General features: G+C 46.4%; 1 protein-coding gene and 1 long non-coding RNA gene across 4 annotated transcripts in view; one reads left to right on the top strand and one right to left on the bottom strand.

The window, feature by feature from the left end:
- Positions 1–1,699, bottom strand: part of JCAD (junctional cadherin 5 associated) — a 28,962-nt gene extending 27,263 nt beyond the window's left edge. For all 3 annotated transcript variants that reach the window (XM_054058539.1, XM_054058537.1, XM_054058536.1), the window contains exon 1: positions 1,562–1,699. The gene's annotated coding sequence lies outside the window, so the exon portion shown is untranslated. The remainder of the gene's footprint in view (positions 1–1,561) is intronic.
- LOC128851230 (uncharacterized) lies at positions 1,308–19,402 on the top strand. The gene is made up of 4 exons (XR_008448500.1): positions 1,308–1,437; positions 15,891–16,000; positions 16,236–16,389; positions 17,231–19,402. It is a non-coding gene; the product is annotated as an uncharacterized LOC128851230 (long non-coding RNA).
- The last annotated feature ends 266 nt before the right edge of the window (positions 19,403–19,668 follow it).

Below are 19,668 nucleotides of genomic sequence, written 5' to 3'. Positions count from 1 at the left end.
ATTAGGATGGCCTCTGGCCAAATTAATGAGAAGATTTGGGCAGGACTTTGCTATGCACTCGTAACTAGTTCCAAGGTGACCGAGAAGTTCAGAAATGCCTCACCTTCCAAATAAAGTCTGCTTGGCAGAAACAACACTCACACGTGCCGTGTCATTTCTCTGACAATCAGGAGAAACACTTAAAAGTAATCATTCCCTAACTAACAGCTAAGGCAGAAGAATTTTCTGCATCCTTCCTATTGAACAATATGCCCTTGTTTATTTTCTGTGTGCTTTTTAGGTCATAAAAGGCCAGTGAAATTATGCATCTAAAGAACAATATAGTACTGTAATATGCCACTTGATACACACAGCTCAGCAGACCCTGAAAGATCTGTCTTTTCCAGACGCTGGTGAGTACATGTTGCAGCATGGAGAATTCCTGAACGTCACCATAGGAAGGGAGGATGCAGGAGTGGACCCAGCCTTCAAAACAACAAACTAAATGGGTATTCTAGTTGGTATTACAACACGCCCCGGTGGCACAGCTTAGGAGAGCAGCCTGCCTTGAGCGGACAGCCCTGCCCAGCTTCTCTACCAGGTAGCAGCAACCTGCCTTGAACTCCTCTGGGCTGCTGCTGCCCTCAGCATCCTTGGCAAAGGGAACAGCTGGCAGGACATTTTTTTCCTCCAAGCAGTACCACGGTGAGTGACAGAACTGCAAGAGCACAGCAAGGCAGGGCAGATCTAGCCTCTGTGATTACAAACTAAGCACTGGCACAAATTGAGGCTTTCGCAGTGGCTGCATCTCTGAACTGCAAAGCCATCCTCTGTCATTAATCTGATATTCTTTAGTTTGAAGACTAAAGATTGCCATTTTCCATGCGTCTGTTACCCACAAACAGCAGCACTGTTTCTGGGCAGAATCAGAACTTTTAAAGTAACAAAGAGAAAGTGCTTCAGCTTCTGCAAAGAAGTGCAGCCGAATACTTTTTGAGAGGACATAATTCTCATTGTCATTAGCCAAGATTTAATGTCTCGGCCGTGTGGATCAGACTGACCACTCGGAACAGTTACGTCGTATTTGCACTCGAAGACACGAGATGCAGTAACTTAACACGTAGGGTCCATACCACAAAAAAAGCCATTATTCTCAACTCTCAACAAAAAAAAAAAAAAAAAAAGGCAGAAAAAAAAAATCCCTTAACAGATGCAAGAGTCCTTTGGCTCAGATCCAGCATCAGACCAAGGCCATAATCTGTAATTCCGAGGCAATTATGAAATGACATAACAGCGCAGATCTCCTACTGACAGAGCAGCTCGCTCTCATCTCCTTTGCAACAGCAGAGGGTTTAAAACAACCACCCGAAAGGACATAACCCGAAAGATCTATTCGGAATGAGAATAAACACCGAGAAGGGCCGGTGTTCCACGCCACGGCCCCGAGTGGGAATCAAGGTGAGCGGCTCCGAGTCACCTCCCCGGGACCCGGGGCGGCGGGGTCGAGCAGGTGCAGACGGGAACCCTTGGGACACCCCCGACCCCCGGCCCGCCGCTCCCCCCGCGCCCTGCCGGCACTTACCTCTCCGGGCGGCCGCACCAACAGCCCCGGCGGGGCCGCCGCGATCCGCGCCCGCCGCACCCGGGAGGCGCCGAGAGCGCGGCGGGGCGGGGGCGGGGCGGGGAGGCGGTGGCCATGACCGTCCCGCCCGGCCCCCGCACCCCGCCCTCACCGCGCCCTCACCACCACCCCCAGCCCTGCACTGACCGCCCAGCCCTCCGCTGACCGCCCCCACCGCGCCTCCCAGCCCCGCCCTGACCACCTCCCCGCGCCCCCAACCCTGACCGCCCTCACTTCGCCCTGACCGTCTCCCCAGCCCTGCCCTGACCGCCCCCACCTCGCCCTCACCGCGCCCTGACCGCCCCTCCTCCAGGCCTGACCGCCCCCCCAGCCCCGCCCTGACCCGCCGCCAGCTGCAAGAACCAGCGCTTAGAATCTTGGAAGGGTTTGGCCTAGGAGGATACGTAAAAGTTCGCATCCAGTCCGAGCTCCCCATAGTGCGCAGGGACATCTTGGTTGCTCAGAGAGCCCCGTCCAACCTGACCTTGAATGTTTCCAGGGATGGGGCATCCACCACCTCACTGGGCAACTTGTTTCGGTGTCTCACCACCCTCACTGTAAAAATTTCTTCCTTATATCTAGTCTGAATCTACCGTCATTTAAATTAAAACCGTTACCCCTTGTCCTATCACAACAGGTTCTGCTAAAGAAAAAATAATTTCTTTCTTTTAGGCTCCCTTTAAGTACTGAAAAGCTGCAATAAGGTATCACCAGAGCCTTTTCTTATTCAGGCTGAACAACTCAAACTCCATCGGCCTTTCTTCATAGGAAAGGTGTACCATCCCTCTGATCATTTCTGTGGCCCCCTCTGGACCTGCTCCAACAGGTCCATGTCTTTCTTGTATTGAGGGCTCCAGAGCTGGACACAGCAGTCCAGGTGAGGTCTTACCAGAGCAGAGGGACAGAAACACTTCCTTCGACCTGCTGGCCATGCTTCTTTTGATAAAGCCCAGGATACAGTTGGGCCTTCTGGGGTGCGACTGCACGTTGACAGCTCTTATCCAGATTTTCATCCACCAGCACCCCCAAGTTCTTTTGCAGAGGGCTCAATCCCTTCATCCCCCAGCCCTTGTTGATACTGGGGCTTTCCTCAACCTGGATGCGGACCTTGCATTTGGCCTTGTTGAACCTCCTGAGGTTCACATGTACCCACTTCTCAAGGTTCTCCAAGTCTCTCTGGGTGGCATCTCATTCCTGAGGCATGACAACAGCACCACCCATCTTGGCGTCATCTGCCCTCACAGGCATAACATTCTGTCTTCCCGGTTGAGGATCCACCAGTGTCTCCTTTAATCCATCCCTTTAAACATGTTGCCCTGTGCACTGGGAAGATGATGTGTATGAGACACTTGCAAGCTAAAAAGTTGATCCCTGGAAGGCCTGGTTAGCATCAAGGACCGAAGCCTGCTTATCACAGGCCAGTTCCATGGGTGCTTAACTGCAAACACAGGTCAGGACATGTCCAATTGCAGTGCATCCTTCCAGAGAGATAACTCAGAAGGGCCTGACCCAGGAGCTCACCCCAGGAGTGGCAGCCCTGCCAGGAGCACACTGACACTGGGCACGTTGTTTTCTCCAAACGGGTGAACAGGCATCTCCTGTCCACTGTCTTTACAGCTGAGCTGAGCTCACGGCTCAGCTACAAAGAAAGACATTAACTTTCTCTGCACAAGGAAAATCTGCAGAAAGGAAGACTGAGATCCATCAAGGATGGAGAGGGACCGGGGATATCCTTTCAAATATCGCTGTCCCTGCCGAGGTCAGGCTTTTCCTTGCCATGATTTCCACTGTGACATTTGCAAATGATTTTGAAGTGTTGCTTGTTGCTTACTTTCCCTCCTCTCCCCTCCTCATCATTTATTCAGCCTCTAGAAACAGGTGAATAATTTGCAAATCAATTTTGGTTTAATGGCACTCTTGAAGTATATGTTTGTGAATCATTTACTTTAGCAATTGCTTGAGCCCATCAACTGCTCGCCATGTCTTAACTGACTTTTACTCTAGGCTTTCAAAGTGCTTTACGCATGTCCATGAATTGAGTCCTATTCAATACGTGCTCTAGCTAATAGCAGGAAAACAAGGGCAGTGAAGTTATACGATGAGCCCAAGGTCATGGGAGAAATCCGCAGGAGAGCCAAGAACTGAGTACAAGTTTTCTGGTGGCCTGGTTTCATAGGGCACTGGAAATAGTTGTCATTGACCTGCTTTCCTACAGACACCTCCTTTTGTCTTCTGGCAGTGAGGCCCTGAGCCTGCAGACACTGACACATGAAGCATCCACCAAGGGCAATGCCACTGGCAGCAGGGGGACCTCCAGCAGGACCCTGCACAGGCACTTTACACCCTATCCCTGCAGGGTACCTGTAGAGTTCTCTGTGGCTTTGCTAGTTGGGAAAACTCCATATTTTGCCATGGCAAAGCCTTGTACCTGACACAGTCAATCAGTAGGAAGTTTAGGTTTTGTCACAGAGCAGCTTCTTATGGGTGTGACGATAGCATGGATTTCCATCAAGGAAGCCATACTAGCACAAGTTACAGTTTATTATTTAAATATCTTGACTGGCAGGCAAATTGGGGGTTGTTGGGATTTTTTAATACCTGTCTTTACTCCCTTGTATTAAAAACATTCCAGGATGATTTTCTCATCTGTGTGGCTGCAGGTCAGAGCTATTTTCTTGTAGGAGAACAAGGTCGTAGGAGACAGTCCTGTTGCATCCCTACTTCCCAAGCCAAAAAGCTTTTGCTCCCTGATGGGTAGCTACAATGCACTGCACAGAGCAGGTCCTTGCTGCCAGAGATCTTGGCTCTTGGTTGGGAAAGCTGCTGTGGCACTGGTTTTAGGGGATGTAACAGGGAGGGTGCAGACTGGAGCTGCCACTCCAGTATAGGAAATCTGGATCATTTACTAAAAAATGTCAAGATGAAGAGAAGGGACATCTTTTCGACTTCCGAGAGGTCACAGCCAATGATAAAAGCACAGAGGTCAACATACCTCAGAGCTGTATCTCTACACCTGGGGCTATTTTTTGTTAAACCTCTTCTGAGAACATTTTATGGGCTGCAAAGGGAGGCGCAGCCCTTGGAAGGAGGCACTTCTTCAGATTTGTCTGGAGTCCTGCAGTCACAGAAGATTTCCCTGGAGCCAAGTCAAAAGGCCTCAAGCTGAGAAACATAGATTTCCTCCTGAAATAAGGAAACAGCTGCCCATGCTTCTAGCTCTCCTGTTACAGAGAAAAGCCTGAAAACATGAACTGAATGTAGCAAATTGCTTGATTTTTTGAGGCAATCTGATGGATCTTTCAGGCTGGATTCACAGTTAACAATGGATGCTGGCTGGCAGCCCCAGGTCACGTCTGAGCAGGATTGCCCAGAGGGCTAGTGTAATGCATGCAGCCATTAGTTTGGGAAGTCGGAGTGTTGTGCTCCTCCGTGGCAACATGGCTTTCAGGGACTCCCTTTGCTCCTGCTGCATTTTATCCTCTGCTTCTTGGAGCCCAGACTCTTTGGGCAGATGTTGCTTCTGATTTTGCCTAAGTTCATTGCCCAAATCTATGGGATTGTGGTCTCAGGTGGCTGCTGCAAGGCAGACTGTGACTGCCAGGAGAAGGGTAAAGATGAAGAAAAGCAGGGGAGGCAGAAAAGCAGTTCTGCTTTTTGATGCTCAAAGTAAATATGCACTACTGATGGAGCATTGCCTCTCTGCAAAGCCTGTGGTCCTACAGCCACCTGGAGAAATATGCCTCTCCTGACTGTTTCCAGAGAAGGGGACTGCAGTCGGACATTCTTCAGTTTAGAGTTTCAGCCTTGAAAAGGCTGAAGAACTAAATGTGGCTATGAGAGAAGTGTATAAATGGGGTCCGCAGAAGAGAAAGAAGAGCACTAAAGCTGCTGTCCTGCCATGGAGCACTCCTGAGATGGGTGAAAATCAGTGCGATGGAACAGGGTGACATAGTGGGGCAACAGAGGTGAGAGCTGTTATTGCCACTCTGCTTTGCATAACTTACAGGGGACAAGGAGAAGGGCAAAGAACCCACAATTTATATGTCAGTGGTGGCTGTGTGTGACAAAGGAGGGTATCTGGAAAGAAGCATGGAGAGGCCACATGAACCCAGCAAGTGATAAAACTGTCCCTTGTGTCACAGCGGTCAAGTTTAGATCGGTGTCCCATGGGACATGGTAGAGAGGGTCCATGTGCCTCAGCAAGCAGGGGGCACCAGGGTTCAGCTCCTCTGGAGACAGAGAGCAGCGCCTGCAAGTCTGAGTGTGTGGCCATTATGGACAGAAATCATGGAAAACAGAAACACACAAACACGAGAAATACAGGCCAGATGGGGAAAATACAGATGAATTAATGCACAGGGAAGGGAAAAGGGAAAACGCAGAGGCATGCTGCATGCCAGCCAGCTTTTCAGCAACAGCACTGCTGCGTGCCATTGCTGTGATGAGTGAGTGGGAAGTCCTGCTCGGTTCCGTGCATGTTATTGCTGCTTTATGCCTTTATAATTCTCTCTGGCCTCAAAATCTCCCTGAAGGGGAGTCCCCTGCTTATGTTTTATGTCCCATCATCAGTATTGCTGCCAGGGACAAGAGTTCCCTGCCATTTCTACTGAGGTTTTTGCAGACTTGGAGCCTCATTTCTAGAGGTCATCGGCATTAGTGATTTTTACATTGAAATCAAGCAGATTTCTTCATAATTTGGTGTGATTTGAAGTTACTAAGTGTATTAATTATTCCCTGTAAGACTGTAACAGTTTTTGTCTTAGATCCAGTTGCTGGGAATGTATTTAGGAACATACGCTGAAATCACCACATACCTGAAGTTTACCATAACTAACTAGCCACAGATGTGCTGTTAAACCCATGCTTATTTTCTCCTCTTGTCCATCCTATATGGCATGTTACAGCCATGATATATTAAACTTTCTTAGAACAGATGCTAGTCATAAACAAAACAACCATTATGCTTTTGCAAGAAAACATGTCACATTACCCATCCTGCCAATAATCACCAGTTTATAGTATCAGCACCTCTTTTCAGTTGAGAATAGAGGAGCTTCAAATATTTTATTGTTACATCAAGGGAAATGATAAGCATTGCTGTGAAGAGGGGATGTTTTCATTTGCCAGTTCTTTGGTGTTTCTTTAGCTGTGTTTTGACCTGGTATTCTGGGATTCAATTCTTGCACAATTTTAACACTACCTAAGCGTCCAAAAGATGCAGATGAGATGGCTATGTATTGAGTAGAGGGAAATGGTTCATAATGCTAGGTGGTGACCATTCTACAAGGATGATTTAATACACAGCAGTTGGTGTCTGTGCAAGGTTTTGGTCCACAAGCTGCTGGGGAGGAGTAATAGTGCCCTGATGGAGAATATTTTCCTTTAGATGTAAAGACTCAGCTGTCATGTCAGTTAGATATAGCTCAGAGTCCTAAAATATGGCACACAAATGTGTGCTGGAGGGAAAATGGGGGAAAAAAAAGCTAAAAAACCAAATAGACTAGTTAACACAAAGGAAGTGCATTTCCTTAACATATGTGTTCCTGAATATTGTGAAGACTGCTGAAAAAGCTAAAAGGGGTGGCGCACAAACTACCCTTCAGAATTTAGTAGGTTTCTTTTGGGAAAAATTAAGTAGTGCTGTAAAACTTTTGAAGTGCTAAGCATTGTTGAAATAATCCTTACAGCTCTTTCATTCAAGGACTTGGCTCAGAGTACTCAGCAAATACTAATGAGTTTCTCATCATAACACCCAGGAGGGATGGGAAATTATCACAGTAATTACCTCCATTGCCCATCTGAGGAATAGAACAGTTAGGCCTCATTTTTCAGAACTTGCTAACCAAAATATTTGTATAGCCATTCAGCTGAAAAGCTCTCAAGAAGGTTTAGGACTTCCAGCTGGCCTCCCAGGAAGGTGTTGAGATTGGGCAGCAAGAGAGTCAACCCCAAAGGTAGGGAAAGATGGAAGGGGAATAGCTAAGCAGCAGCAAAGCATATTGGTGTTGGATCTATCCTGTGTTTCATAGTTTAAAATTTGGATGCTTACTACTCTAGAGAAGGCTAATCCATGAATTTGCTTAATAAAGTAATACAGATTTGAGGCATTACATGCAAGGGTACAATGGTATAATGGTATAATACAGATGCTGTCACAGCTCCATTGATCTCTGTGAGGGTACACATGGAGGCTGAGCTGTGACTGCCACATCATCATTCCTGCTTCACTTGTTGAGGAGTGAAGTCTCACAGACACTGAGAAGTGAGGCCATGGATGAGAAGTGTGCTGCCAGGAGGTGGTCATTTTTCCAAGCACAGGCAAAGTTTTAAATTGTTTTATCTAATGAAGAAGGAGGGGTTAACAAGAGCTGTGGATGCCATTAACAGCACCATGTGGACTAATGACGGTGGAAAACACACAGTGTAGATCTAACCAAGCAGTAGAATCCACTCTGTCCTCCCATGAGATTTCTAGCTACACCTCAGCCCATCCAACTGTGACTCCAGATTTATGGTGGTAAGTTCAGATACTGACCTGTTGGAGTTACAGCAAAACATGAGAGCAAACTCAGGTTGCGTACAGGTCTTAGCTAAAAATTCTTTGCCTTTTCCATTAAATTAATTGCAAATCTACTTTGAAAAAAAGGGCAACTTCATCTTCAAAATGTCTGCAAACATATTCTTAGCAATGTGGATAACTTGCAAAAACACAGTATGTGCTAAGCAGCTTTTTATCTGAGACAATAGTCTGAAATCGTGGGGCAGCTGGGGAAGGAGATGCACAAGGAACAGGGTGATAAAGGTATGTGGAAAAATGTAGAAACAGGAGATGTGGTTTGAGAGTGTCTCCTCCCTTTCCTGAATGCATACATATACACTGTACAAATAGTATCATAGTATCATAGTATCATAGTATAGTAAGGGTTGGAAGGGACCGCAAAGATCATCTAGTTCCAACCCCCATGCCATGGGTAGGGACATCCCACTAGATCAGGCTGCCCAACACCCCATCCAACCTGCCCTTGAACACCTCCAGCGACCGGGCAGCCACAACCTCCTCGGGCAACCTGTTCCAGTGCCTCACCACTCTCATAGTGAAGAAATTCTTCCTAATGTCCAGTCTAAATCTGCCCCTCTCCAGTTTATACCCATTTGCCTGGTCCTATCACCACAAGTCTTTATGAACAGCCCCTCTCCAGCTCTCCTGTAGACCCCCTTCAGGTATTGGACAGTCGCTATAAGATCTCCTCTGAGCCTTCTCTTCTCCAGGCTGAACAACCCCAACTCTCTCAGCCTGTCCTCATAGGGAAGGTGCTCCAGCCCTCTGATCATCTTTGTAGCCTTCCTCTGGACCCATTCCAACAGCTCCATATCCTTCTTAAGTTGAAGATTCCAGAACTGGACACAGTATTCCAGATGAGGTCTCACAAGAGAGGAATAGAATGGCAGAATCACTTCCCTTGACCTGCTGGCCACGATTCTTTTGAGGCAGCCCAGGATACGGTTGGCCTTCTGGGCTGCAGGCGCACATTGCCGACTCATGTCAAGCTTCTCATCAACCAGCAGCCCCAAGTCCTTCTCTACAGGGCTGCTCTGAATCACATTATCTCCCATCGTGTACTGAAAATGGGGATTGCCCCGACCCAGGTGCAGGACCTTACACTTGGCCAAGTTGAACCTCATGATGTTCTTAGAGGCCCACTTGTCCAGCCTGTCCAGGTCCCTCTGGATGACATCCCGTCCTGCCACAGCAACTACACCACTCAGCTTGGTGTCATCTGCAAACTTGCTGAGGGTGCACTCAATCTCACTGTCAATATCATTGATAAGGATATTAAACAGCACCGGTCCCAGTACGGAGCCCTGAGGGACACCACTTGTCACGGATCTCCATCTGAACTTTGAGTCATTGGCCACTACTCTTTGAATATGACCATCCAACCAGTTTCTTATCCACCTTAACGTCCACACACCAAATCCATATCTCTCCAATTTAGAGAGAAGGATGTTGTGGGGGACTGTGTCAAAGGCTTTACAGAAGTCTAGATAGGTCACATCCGTCGGTTTACTCATGTCCACTGCTGCGGTTACCCTATCATAGAAAGCCACCAAGTTGGCCAGACAGGACTTGCCCCTGGTGAAGCCATGGTGGCTGCCATTAATCACTTCCCTGTCCTCCATGTGCTTTAGCATAGCTTCTGGGAGGGTCTGTTCCATGATCTTCCCAGACATAGAGGTGAGGCTGACAGGTTGGTACTTCTCAGGTTCATCTTTTCTACCCTTTTTAAAAATGGGCACAACGTTACCCTTCTTCCAGTCATCAGGGACTTCTCCTGATTGCCATGACTTTTCAAATATCATGGAGACTGGCTTGGCAACCACATCTGCCATTTCCCTCAGGACTCTGGGATGCATCTCATCAAGTCCCGTGGACTTATATATGTTCATGTTCTTCAGGTGTTTGCAAACTCGATCCTTCTCTACTGTGGGAGGGGGTCTACCCCCTTGGTCACTGTCTTGCTGTCCCAGTACTGATACCAATACGGTACTGATTCTTATTTATTTCCACTGATATAGCAGGGCTGTGAAAATCATTGCTGGAAGGTACAACTGAAGCCCTGAGATTTGTAGGAAACAAACAAAAATATATTCTTATGGCAAAAGAACCTGTAGTTACAGCAGTAAATATGAAGAAATAGAAACTGGAGGGGTTACACTCTTCAAAGCTTCGGCCATGCTGTAATTACGGGGAAAATAAAGGAAACCTGCCCTGAAGCAGGTTACCTGCTTCCCCCAGCCCTAGTCACTGCCATTTAGAAAGACATGGAGGTGCTGGGGGGGGCGCTACGCACAGCCAGGCAGGGGCATGCAATGGAACAAGGAGTTGGAGCAGCAGCTCTAGGCCGTGGGCCAGTTTAATGGTTGGACTCGATGATCCAGTGGGTCCTTTCCAACCTAGTGATTCTATGATTCTATGATTCTGTTGGCATGATAGTTCTCCTGCTTGCCTTTAGGATGCAGGAGAGAAACACAGCTTCAAAACTGAGAGACCATCCTTCCCAAAGTATTTGCTGCGCGTTGTGCAGCACGGCTTTGGGTACTGCTCGTGCTGGAGCCTCTGGAGTGAGCCCTTTCCTGCTGAGTGCAGGTTCGCATTGGGAAGGGGGGAGCATCGCTGAAATTGTGTGTTTGATACAAAACCACGCACACAATAAAAAGGCTCTTTTCATAAGTGCTCTGTGGCATAGTTCCTATTAGTTCCATAAGGACTTAAGCAATAGCTATTTAAGTTATGATTTTCAGCTTTTAGCTGTGGTAATAGTAATTTTTAAATCTTATGTTTCAAAAGTCAGTTTTCTCCTTTCTGAAATAGTCTCCCTCCTGTAGATCTACACAAGCTAGTTTTATGACATCAAGGGGAGAAAACTACCTAGAGTAGGTTGTTTAGGATTTTTTGTAAGAGAAATTGAGCGTAGTAGCAAGAGCAGAGCATGAAGAAATTCTTGTCAGTAACAGGAGTACTCAAAAAGTTCAACAAGAGTTTGCAAGACCCCTTCATGCCAGCGCATTCCCACAAAAAACCTTGCCCAAAAAGCTGAAATTGCAGTCCTTCGTTAAAGAGAAAAATTGTGAAAAAGACTTGTAATTTTTGAACCAGAAAAGCTAAGTTTATCTTCCAAAGAACAGCCTCCTGAAGATACGACTGTCATCTAGGGTTAAAGAGCCGGCAGAATGCCTGCAGAAGGACGGGTCCTCAGTGGCTCAACACCCCGCACCAGGCATCTGTCTCTTTGGGCGAGAGGGTGCTCCTGTTATCTAGCTGATATATACCAGAGTGTTGTGGCTTTCTGTATCCAAACACATCTTGACACTGGAGATTATACAGATCCCAGAGCTCTGGAGTGAAGCCAGGGATATGCACTCATCCCAGAGCAGCTCACCGCCACGGGAGCAGGCAGAGGCAGTGTGGATAATCGTTATCAGAGAGCAATGACATGTCACGGCCATCTAGAATGGGCTACGGGGTCAAAGGATTATGGCTCAAATCCATTCTTCATAGAAAAATCTTTTCCAAATGCCTGACTTAAAGCTATGAAATCACACAAGGAGTGTGCTGTTGTCTCCGGGGGTGGTACAGACCTACCTCTGCTTCAAGTGAGAATCCAAAACAAGAAAAGGTATAACTGTGCATGCCCATTGCACAGAGTCATATTTGCCAAGCTGCTTTCCTCCACCATCACAGCCACTGGTGGACAGGTATAGAGGAGCAAGTGAGGGTGTGTCTTTAGACAACAGAAATAAACTTGGGTTGAGCATGTATATTTTACTGTTGAATTTAACTCTTATTTGCTGGCCTATTATTTTACAGAAGGGTATGCAATTCTGCAGGTACCGCTGTTATCCCTATTTCTTACCTGCCTTCCTCTTGACTTGCTTTTGGAAAGACTGAAAAGGAGACACTCCTTTGGAAAAGCACTTTTGCCAAGAACTTATCTGAGCAGCATGCAGAAACATGGTTTTGCTTGGTAACCTTTTAAGTTACAGCAATTGTGCAAAGTATTGCAGCACCAGCAAGAGAACGTCAGCCTGCACCATAAGGGTTTGCAGGTATGTGGGTATTGTGTTTGAGTTTGAAAGTAATTTTAATTATCTTGTAGAAGCTAATACTGATATTACAAAGGAATCTTGCTTGGAAGGTAGAGAAATCCAAGCTGTCATACCAAAATGCTTTTCTAGTCAAGCTGAATTCTCACATTTCCCTCCAATCCAGGACCAGAGGGAAAATAGAACCAAACCCCAAAATAATAGATGATTTTTGTTAGGCAAAGCCTCATTCAGATTAATATGAAAACATCTGTGTGCATTTTACTAGGTTATTTTGGTCTAAGGCCACCTTTGGTACAATTCATGTAGCACCCAGATTCACTAGAGGACTTTCAGATTCAGCAGTGGAAACTGTACCTCAACTTAAGCAATATTTACTGTGCTTTGGATATGAAACAGCCACCACAGAAGCCTCAATTTATCACATCCTTTCTACCTCATGAGGTTCAACAAGGCCAAGTGTAAGGTCCTACACCTGGCTTAGGGCAATCCCCATTTTCAATACACGATGGGAGATGATGTGATTGAGAGTGTCTCTGCAGAGAAAGATCTGGGGCTGCTGGTTGATGAGAAGCTTGACATGAGTCGGCAATGGGCGCCTGCAGCCCAGAAGGCCAGCCGTATCCTGGGCTGCCTCAAAAGAAGTGTGGCCAGCGGGTCAAGGGAAGTGATTCTGCCATTCTATTCCTCTCTTGTGAGACCTCATCTGGAATACTGTGTCCAGTTCTGGAATCTTCAACTTAAGAAGGATATGGAGCTTGCCCAAATCAGGAGGGACCTTACAAGACCCTCCTTTGTCTCACAAGTGTAACAAAGGCCTGAATCTAGAAAGAGAACCCTCATTCAAGCTGTTTTGGGATGCCTTGTTTGTCTTTAGGAAGGCTTTGGAGGACTATCAACTAGATAACCTTGTCTGCCATTTGAAAAGAGATTAAGCCCTCTCCTGTACATGCAACTTAGAGTTAGACAGACAACAGCAGATAAGCCAAGTTGCATCCCCTCTAAGGAGAGAAAACCAGAAAATAGTCTTCTTACTTCAGCACTGTCTTTTGGTGTATTCTGTAGGCAGCGTTCATCTCGTACTACATATTCTCCAAAGTTAGAGTACGCTTGCTTAGAGTGTGGTACATGCAACCTTACTTTTTAATTCCCATCATTTCTGTGAGAGCTGCTCTTCTCCTGTTCAACATGAAATTAGTGGTCATGAGCAGCACCACAAACCATGTAGGTACTTGACACGTCTCAGAAAAAAAGTTGAAGGGTGAGTTGCGAAGCTCAGTGCACTGTTTAGGTCCTTACAAGTGGCCCCTTCATTTTAAAGGAAAGAAGGAAACAATTGCTATAGAAACAAAAATACTACTGAAAGATGCTGTCCTTCTCTACCGGCCAGGAGCCACCTTCCTCCCTAACAGGGTCAGAGGCATGGAGTGCCAGAGCTACAAAGCCATTTTAACACTAAGTCAGTGGTACTAGCCTGGGTACTTTTCTGGCATGCACCAGGCTGATGGTTTTGCTGTGAAGCCAGAGAGGAAGGCTCTGCTGAGTGGTATTTCCTTGTAGAAGTCATGAAGGAAACAGCTTGGGGCAATGACACCATAACCCAGTACAGCTGTTTCTGCAGTGATCATTTGTTCACATCCTAGGACACTTTAAAAGAGCAGCTTGGAGCACTTCTGTTGCTGCTTATCCTTTGACTGGGCTGTTGTTAATGCAACACTTACTCAATGAAGTGTTTGGGATCAGGTCCAAAAAAGCACTTAGGTGCCTAAGTCCAAGACAACGATTCACAGCTGCCTGAGGACTTAGGTTCCCCCTCTGCACACCCCTTCCAGAATCTCTTTAAACCTTGGACATCTGCAACGGAGGTGACTCCAGGTGCTGTCGTCTTAGCTGGGCTTGGCCAGCAAAGCCTGCCTCCTGCCTCTCTGCCATCAAGCCCTGCAGATGAGGGGGTCATGTTTGAGGTTGCTCAGATGCTCTCTGGCTGTTCCCTGGGCTCTGAATTCAGCAGCAGGAACTGTTCTGACTCAAACCATTGCTGGTGCTGCTCTTCCCCATTGGAATAGCCACCATGAGTCCGGTGGAGCTGGCTGGTTCTTTTTAGCTGGAGAGTCATAATGAGTGTGGCACAAAGATGGCAAGGGAAGAGGTTTGAGTGTGTTTTCTCCCATGTAGCACTCCTCTTCTCCTGCTCTGTAAGAGGGGCCCGGGATAGAAGTGATGAACATACCCATTGCAGAAAACAGATGTTCGCTCTTCCATTGCCCTTGTTACTGATAGGGAACAATGGAGCCAGGTGGATTCTGCAGCCTGGTTGTTGCTGCATGTGTGGAAGCTGGATGGGTCATGGGATGCCAGGCTCAAAGCCACTCATGCTGCCACTCATCAATAAGGCTGTTCAAGAACATCTTAAAGTCGTTCTTAACGTGGTATAAAATTCCTTCATTAACCAACTCTTCTACTACAGTGCAGAGTATGTCTGTCCATGTGCCTCTTTCTACAAGACAGAGTTCAAAATGGTTGCAGAAAACTGGCTATCAAACTCCCTTAACTTAGAGGGAGTGAGAGACGGTGTAGTTGCTATTCTACAGCTTCTACACCCTGCTCCTTAAAAAGTCAATTCCCTCCCAGGAAGATCTCTGGGTAAATGATGAGGTGAGGTTTGTATGCTGGGAACGTCTTATTTGGGACCCTAGCAGCTCTTCCTACAGCCTTCATGTTAGTCTTGGTGATCAGACAGACACCTTGCAACCACATTTACATGTCTCGCCATGAAATTGTTAAGCTTTGCCAGTTTCTCCTCTCATCTGATGAGGCAATTAGGGGTCCCTGAAACAGACACTTGCAGTTTTCTAGGATATGTCTCACGTAGGAGTCTAAACACACAGGCTGTTTTTCTCATTAAACCCTTCAGTCACTGCAGTTTACCTAAATTCAGGCTGGACTGTAAAGGGCTTAATCCATGTAACACATTCATTCCTGATGATGTCAGGGAGCCACTATACCAATCTAACAGATGAGCTGATCTGTTAGCAAGTAAATTTGGGATGACAGGTAAGGTTTATCACGTTAAACCAGATGCTGTCAATGCCATTCACCCCTGAAAAAATGCTCTCATTCTTTATAAAGCTATTACTGAGACACGTAAGGAAAACATGAGATCTGAGCTCCTTCATGCTCCAGCCTTCTGCTGCTGGCTCCTCTTCCTACAATCAGGAGGAAGCCTGATGTGGAGGCATGTTGCTGAAATAATTTCAAAGATCACATTTAGTGTCTTCTCTGCCTACATACACCCTCAGCAGGGAAGCTGTAGAGCAGCAGAAGAGCGAAGATGAGGACTACCGTGGGACAGAAAATGAATCATCTGTAGATCTGTCCATGCATGCCTATCTGTCTGGGCCCCGCACTCCAGCCATGCTGAGATGTGTGTTTCACATGGACCATCATTCCTTCTCAAATTACTGGTGCTGGCAGAGCAGCAGAGCTGGCAAGTGAGCTTTGGGGAATATCTTTATCCTTCACAATCCATATGAAATAGGTCCAAGTAGTAATATTGCTGGAGAGCCAGACACACAGATTTTGCAAAGGTTGGGAGCAGCAAAGTACACTATTAATAAAATAGTCACAATGCTCTTGGTTATGTTGCAACTGTGATAATTATACGCAGAAGTTTTCTTTTGTCTAGGTCAAAGTCTCTGTTGCTTCAAGTTTAGAGCTATCAAAGGCAGCTGAGTAAGAGGGCTTCATCTGGTGGACAGCAGTGTTGGATCCAGCAAGTGCCGTCACTCTACTTTGGTAAGTTCAGTGGAAGAGTGAAGAAGAGCAGAGCTTGTCTGAGAACCTACTCCCCCATTCACTGTTAACACCACTGCTGCTCAGGGTAGCTTATCAAAGGTATCTTAGCTTAGAGGAAAAAAAAGAATTTTTCTGGGTGTGTACAAGAACATCGATGACCATATACAATGGTAAAAGTTAGTTTTACATCAATTGTCATATTTATTATTCTGTTAATGCTGTCTTATTTTAACAGGGAGAAATAAAGTTCATCATCAAAATCCTGGGAGCCAGTTACAAAAAAGAAGCGGTTCAAAAGTGGGTTTTTTATCCTCAGCCAAATGTGACGAAACAAAGTGATGCTTTCTGGCAGTATGAGTCAGCTTAGGAGTGGAGGGTTTATTCTAATAGTAAGTAAGTTTTCCCTACATGTTTTCAACAAGTAAGTCTCAATAGACACCATTATGAATCAAAGTCTAGTCTTCAGAGGCCAAAGCACCCACCGTTTCACTTCACTTACGATTTAACTGATTTATCGTTTACACCGTGGTGTCTCTTAAAAGAAATCCTGGTGGAATTAACCAATATTAGATTTCAGATGCAGCAGGAAGATGTGCAGCAAAGCACATTTATGATAGAGACAGACTTTTGTGCCTAGGTACACTGCTGTGGTTAATGCTGAAAAGGGCATCTTTTCTCCAAAGTTCTATTAGATTTTCTCAGTAGGAAACAATCATCTGTAATACCAATTTCCCGTAGAATTTTGTAAATCCTTCCCTGCAGGGATTTCACCTTTCATTGTTTCCCCTGCACAGGACAGAAAATCTAACCGCAGTAGCACAAAATCAGATCTGAGTCATACTTTATCAGCCTCTGGCAGCTGAAGGGAGTAATCTCAGCTTTGGATAGCAGGAGACGGGTAAGCAGGGAAAAAGCTGGTGACCTGAGTCCCAAGATAACTTCCAGAGGTCCCTTCTCACAGCACCCATTCATGACATGATGTCCCAAAGGAGAGAATGTAGTGGTAGTGCCCCATGCTTTGGGGCACTCATACCTGGGCAGCAGAAGGGATCCAAAACCAGTCGTGTCGAGGCCCTGAGACATCTATGGGAAAGAGCACTGCCATAACCAGTGTCTGCCAGGAGGAGACACTTAAAACACCTGCTGTCCCTCCATGTGTCCTCTGGAGGCCACAGCATCCTTATGGCAAAGCCCCTGGCTGCCTAGAACCACCTTCTCTTTTTCTTTCAGATGCAGCAATGCAGGATCAGTAAAGAATTACAGCCATGGCAACCAGGAGGCACATTTTCAGCGTGTTTTTTGCATTTTTCACCTTTGTCTGTGTCTCCTCACCTAAAGCAAAGTATATCACAGAACGGCTTCCTGACAGTGTGGGCAAACCCCTGCCTGTGCACATGGGGCCATCTTCTCCTACTGTGGAAAGAAACTCTGGGGTCTCAGCCTCTGTAGTGGGTAACGTGCCCAGGAAAGGAGATGCATGGGATATTCCAAAGAGGTGGGTGTACAGGCAGAGCAGGAACTTCTCTACATAGGCAGTTCAGCATATTCAGAGCTACCATATACCCAGGTTTTCTTGCAGAATCCACCTTTTTCCACCTCTACAGACATCTCTAGGGGAGGCAGAAAAACAAGGACTTTACCTATGTGATTAGGGATGCAGGTAAGACGACCCCGGGAACACAAAATAGTCCATTTTTGTGTCCCCAGTACCTACCAACCTAGCAGCAGCAGGATCTGGCATGCTGGGTGACAGGTACAAATAATCAGTTAGAAGTTTTAGCTGCATTGTCCACTAAGACAAGGCTTGTGAAGTTCCAGTGTCTGTCCAGCTGCCTGCGGCAATGTGTGGCTCTGCCAGTCACTTTCACCCGGTCTTGATGGGGGAGGTGTTTCAAAGAAACCAGCTTCACAGGCTCCTATGAGCAGCTCCATGACTGTTTGTCCCCATCTGTCCCAAGCAGCTTATTAACTCCAGCCCAGATGATCTGACATTCAGGTAGACTGAATCTGATTTTCCAGCTGAGGGAGCCCTCAGATCTCTGCCGTTTCTAACCAGATTTCATCATGGAAAGCATGTTGCCCTCCGAGACCTGATCTTCAATATCAGAAGCTGAAAGCACCAAGCATGCCCAGCTTCTGGCTGAAGGAAACTCAGACCTTTGCTTAGACCTGTCTGCAAAATGGGGAGGAGGAAGAGCATTAGAGCAGCCCTGAGACACAGCACTGACCAGAGGTCTGATCTGGGGTGCCCGTGTATGACCTGGGGCACAGCTCCTCCTCTGCAAGTCCGGCACTCACGGGCTGCTGGCCCCCCACCGAAATGCAGACTGTGCCAGGGGAACCTGCAGCAGTGAGATGCTGGTGCCACTTGAGTGAACTGATTTGGCCAGGCATGTGGGAAGGCAGACACCTGGGAAGCTGCAGAGGCTTTGAGGATAAAATAGAGAAGGATGAAAAAATAAGGAGGGGAAGAAACAAATAGAAAGGACTCCCTGATATTTTTTGAAATGTTAGGCCTGGTTCCAGAGGTGGAAAAATGGCATTCAATTTTCTCAAGGTATTTTCTTTTTCAGAAATTAGAAACTTGAACTACAAGTTTCACATTTTAAATCTAATGGGAAAAAAAAAACAAACCTCACTCAAAAGCAACATTCTTGCACAACAAGGGACTTAAAAAGAATTATAAAATCCCTTCTTTTGAGAGAGGAACATTTTTAAGTCACAAAATTCTAAGTAGCTCTGTTCCCCACTGTAGTTGCTTTAGGACATGCCCAAAGCATGTCCATGTGTACATGAAGCTGTCATTTGCACTTCTTTGGGATGTCTTCAGTGTTGGCCTTGAAGCTGCAGGAGATCCGCCTTGTTTCCTTCTCAGCAGAAGGGGATACAAAATACCACGCTACCATCCAAGAAATGGGAGTACAAGCATGGAGGCACACAGACCCACAACACTGAAATTTAAAGCCATGGAGCAATTCTACAGTGCTGTTAATATAATTTGATGTTAATTTCTGATCATGCATTTGTATTCATGGTCTTTTTATTTGCTAGGATCCCCTAGCAATCTTTAATAAAAAAAAATATATATTCATTTCCCACTTGAGATCTCAGAGGAACAGTAGGATCTGGATAAATTAGGCACAACCCAGCAAAAGTGGGAATATCCATCAAAAGTTTGTTCCTTTGATTCCAAAGCCCAGTTGACCACAACATGTTGTTTGTAGGTGCCAGGAGAGAAACAACCAACGAGAAAAGATTTGTTTGCATGAGCTCTGTACACCAGAAAGCCCTGATGAATCCGTCACAGGGGAAAAATGAGAGTAGTCACAGGCTGCCTTCCCCGCCCATGGGATGCAAGAGGTGAAGTGCAGCAATAAGGCAGTCAAGGGGGGCAGTGGGACAGGCTGCCTGGGGATTGCAAACAGGTTTGACAAACACTGTGTGGATTGCATGAAGCTGAGCCTGACTGGGAGAGGGGGAGAAAGTGGTGAGCTTCCCTTGGAGCTGATGAACCTCCCTGGGATGCAACTCTCCAAGAAAAGATATTCCACCTTACCCTTGCCCTCGCCCCCTCAAAGCCTGGGAAGGATGTTTGTGGCACCAGCTCTCAGCACCTTTAGAGAGGATTTCTATTTTTCAGCCTCAGTGTCTAGTTCTTATTTTAAGTT

Source organism: Cuculus canorus, chromosome 2 (assembly GCF_017976375.1).
Source record: "Cuculus canorus isolate bCucCan1 chromosome 2, bCucCan1.pri, whole genome shotgun sequence".
Lineage (NCBI taxonomy): Eukaryota > Metazoa > Chordata > Aves > Cuculiformes > Cuculidae > Cuculus > Cuculus canorus.
Note: the sequence above shows the minus strand (reverse complement) of the source record. Positions and strands in the feature narration are given on the sequence as shown.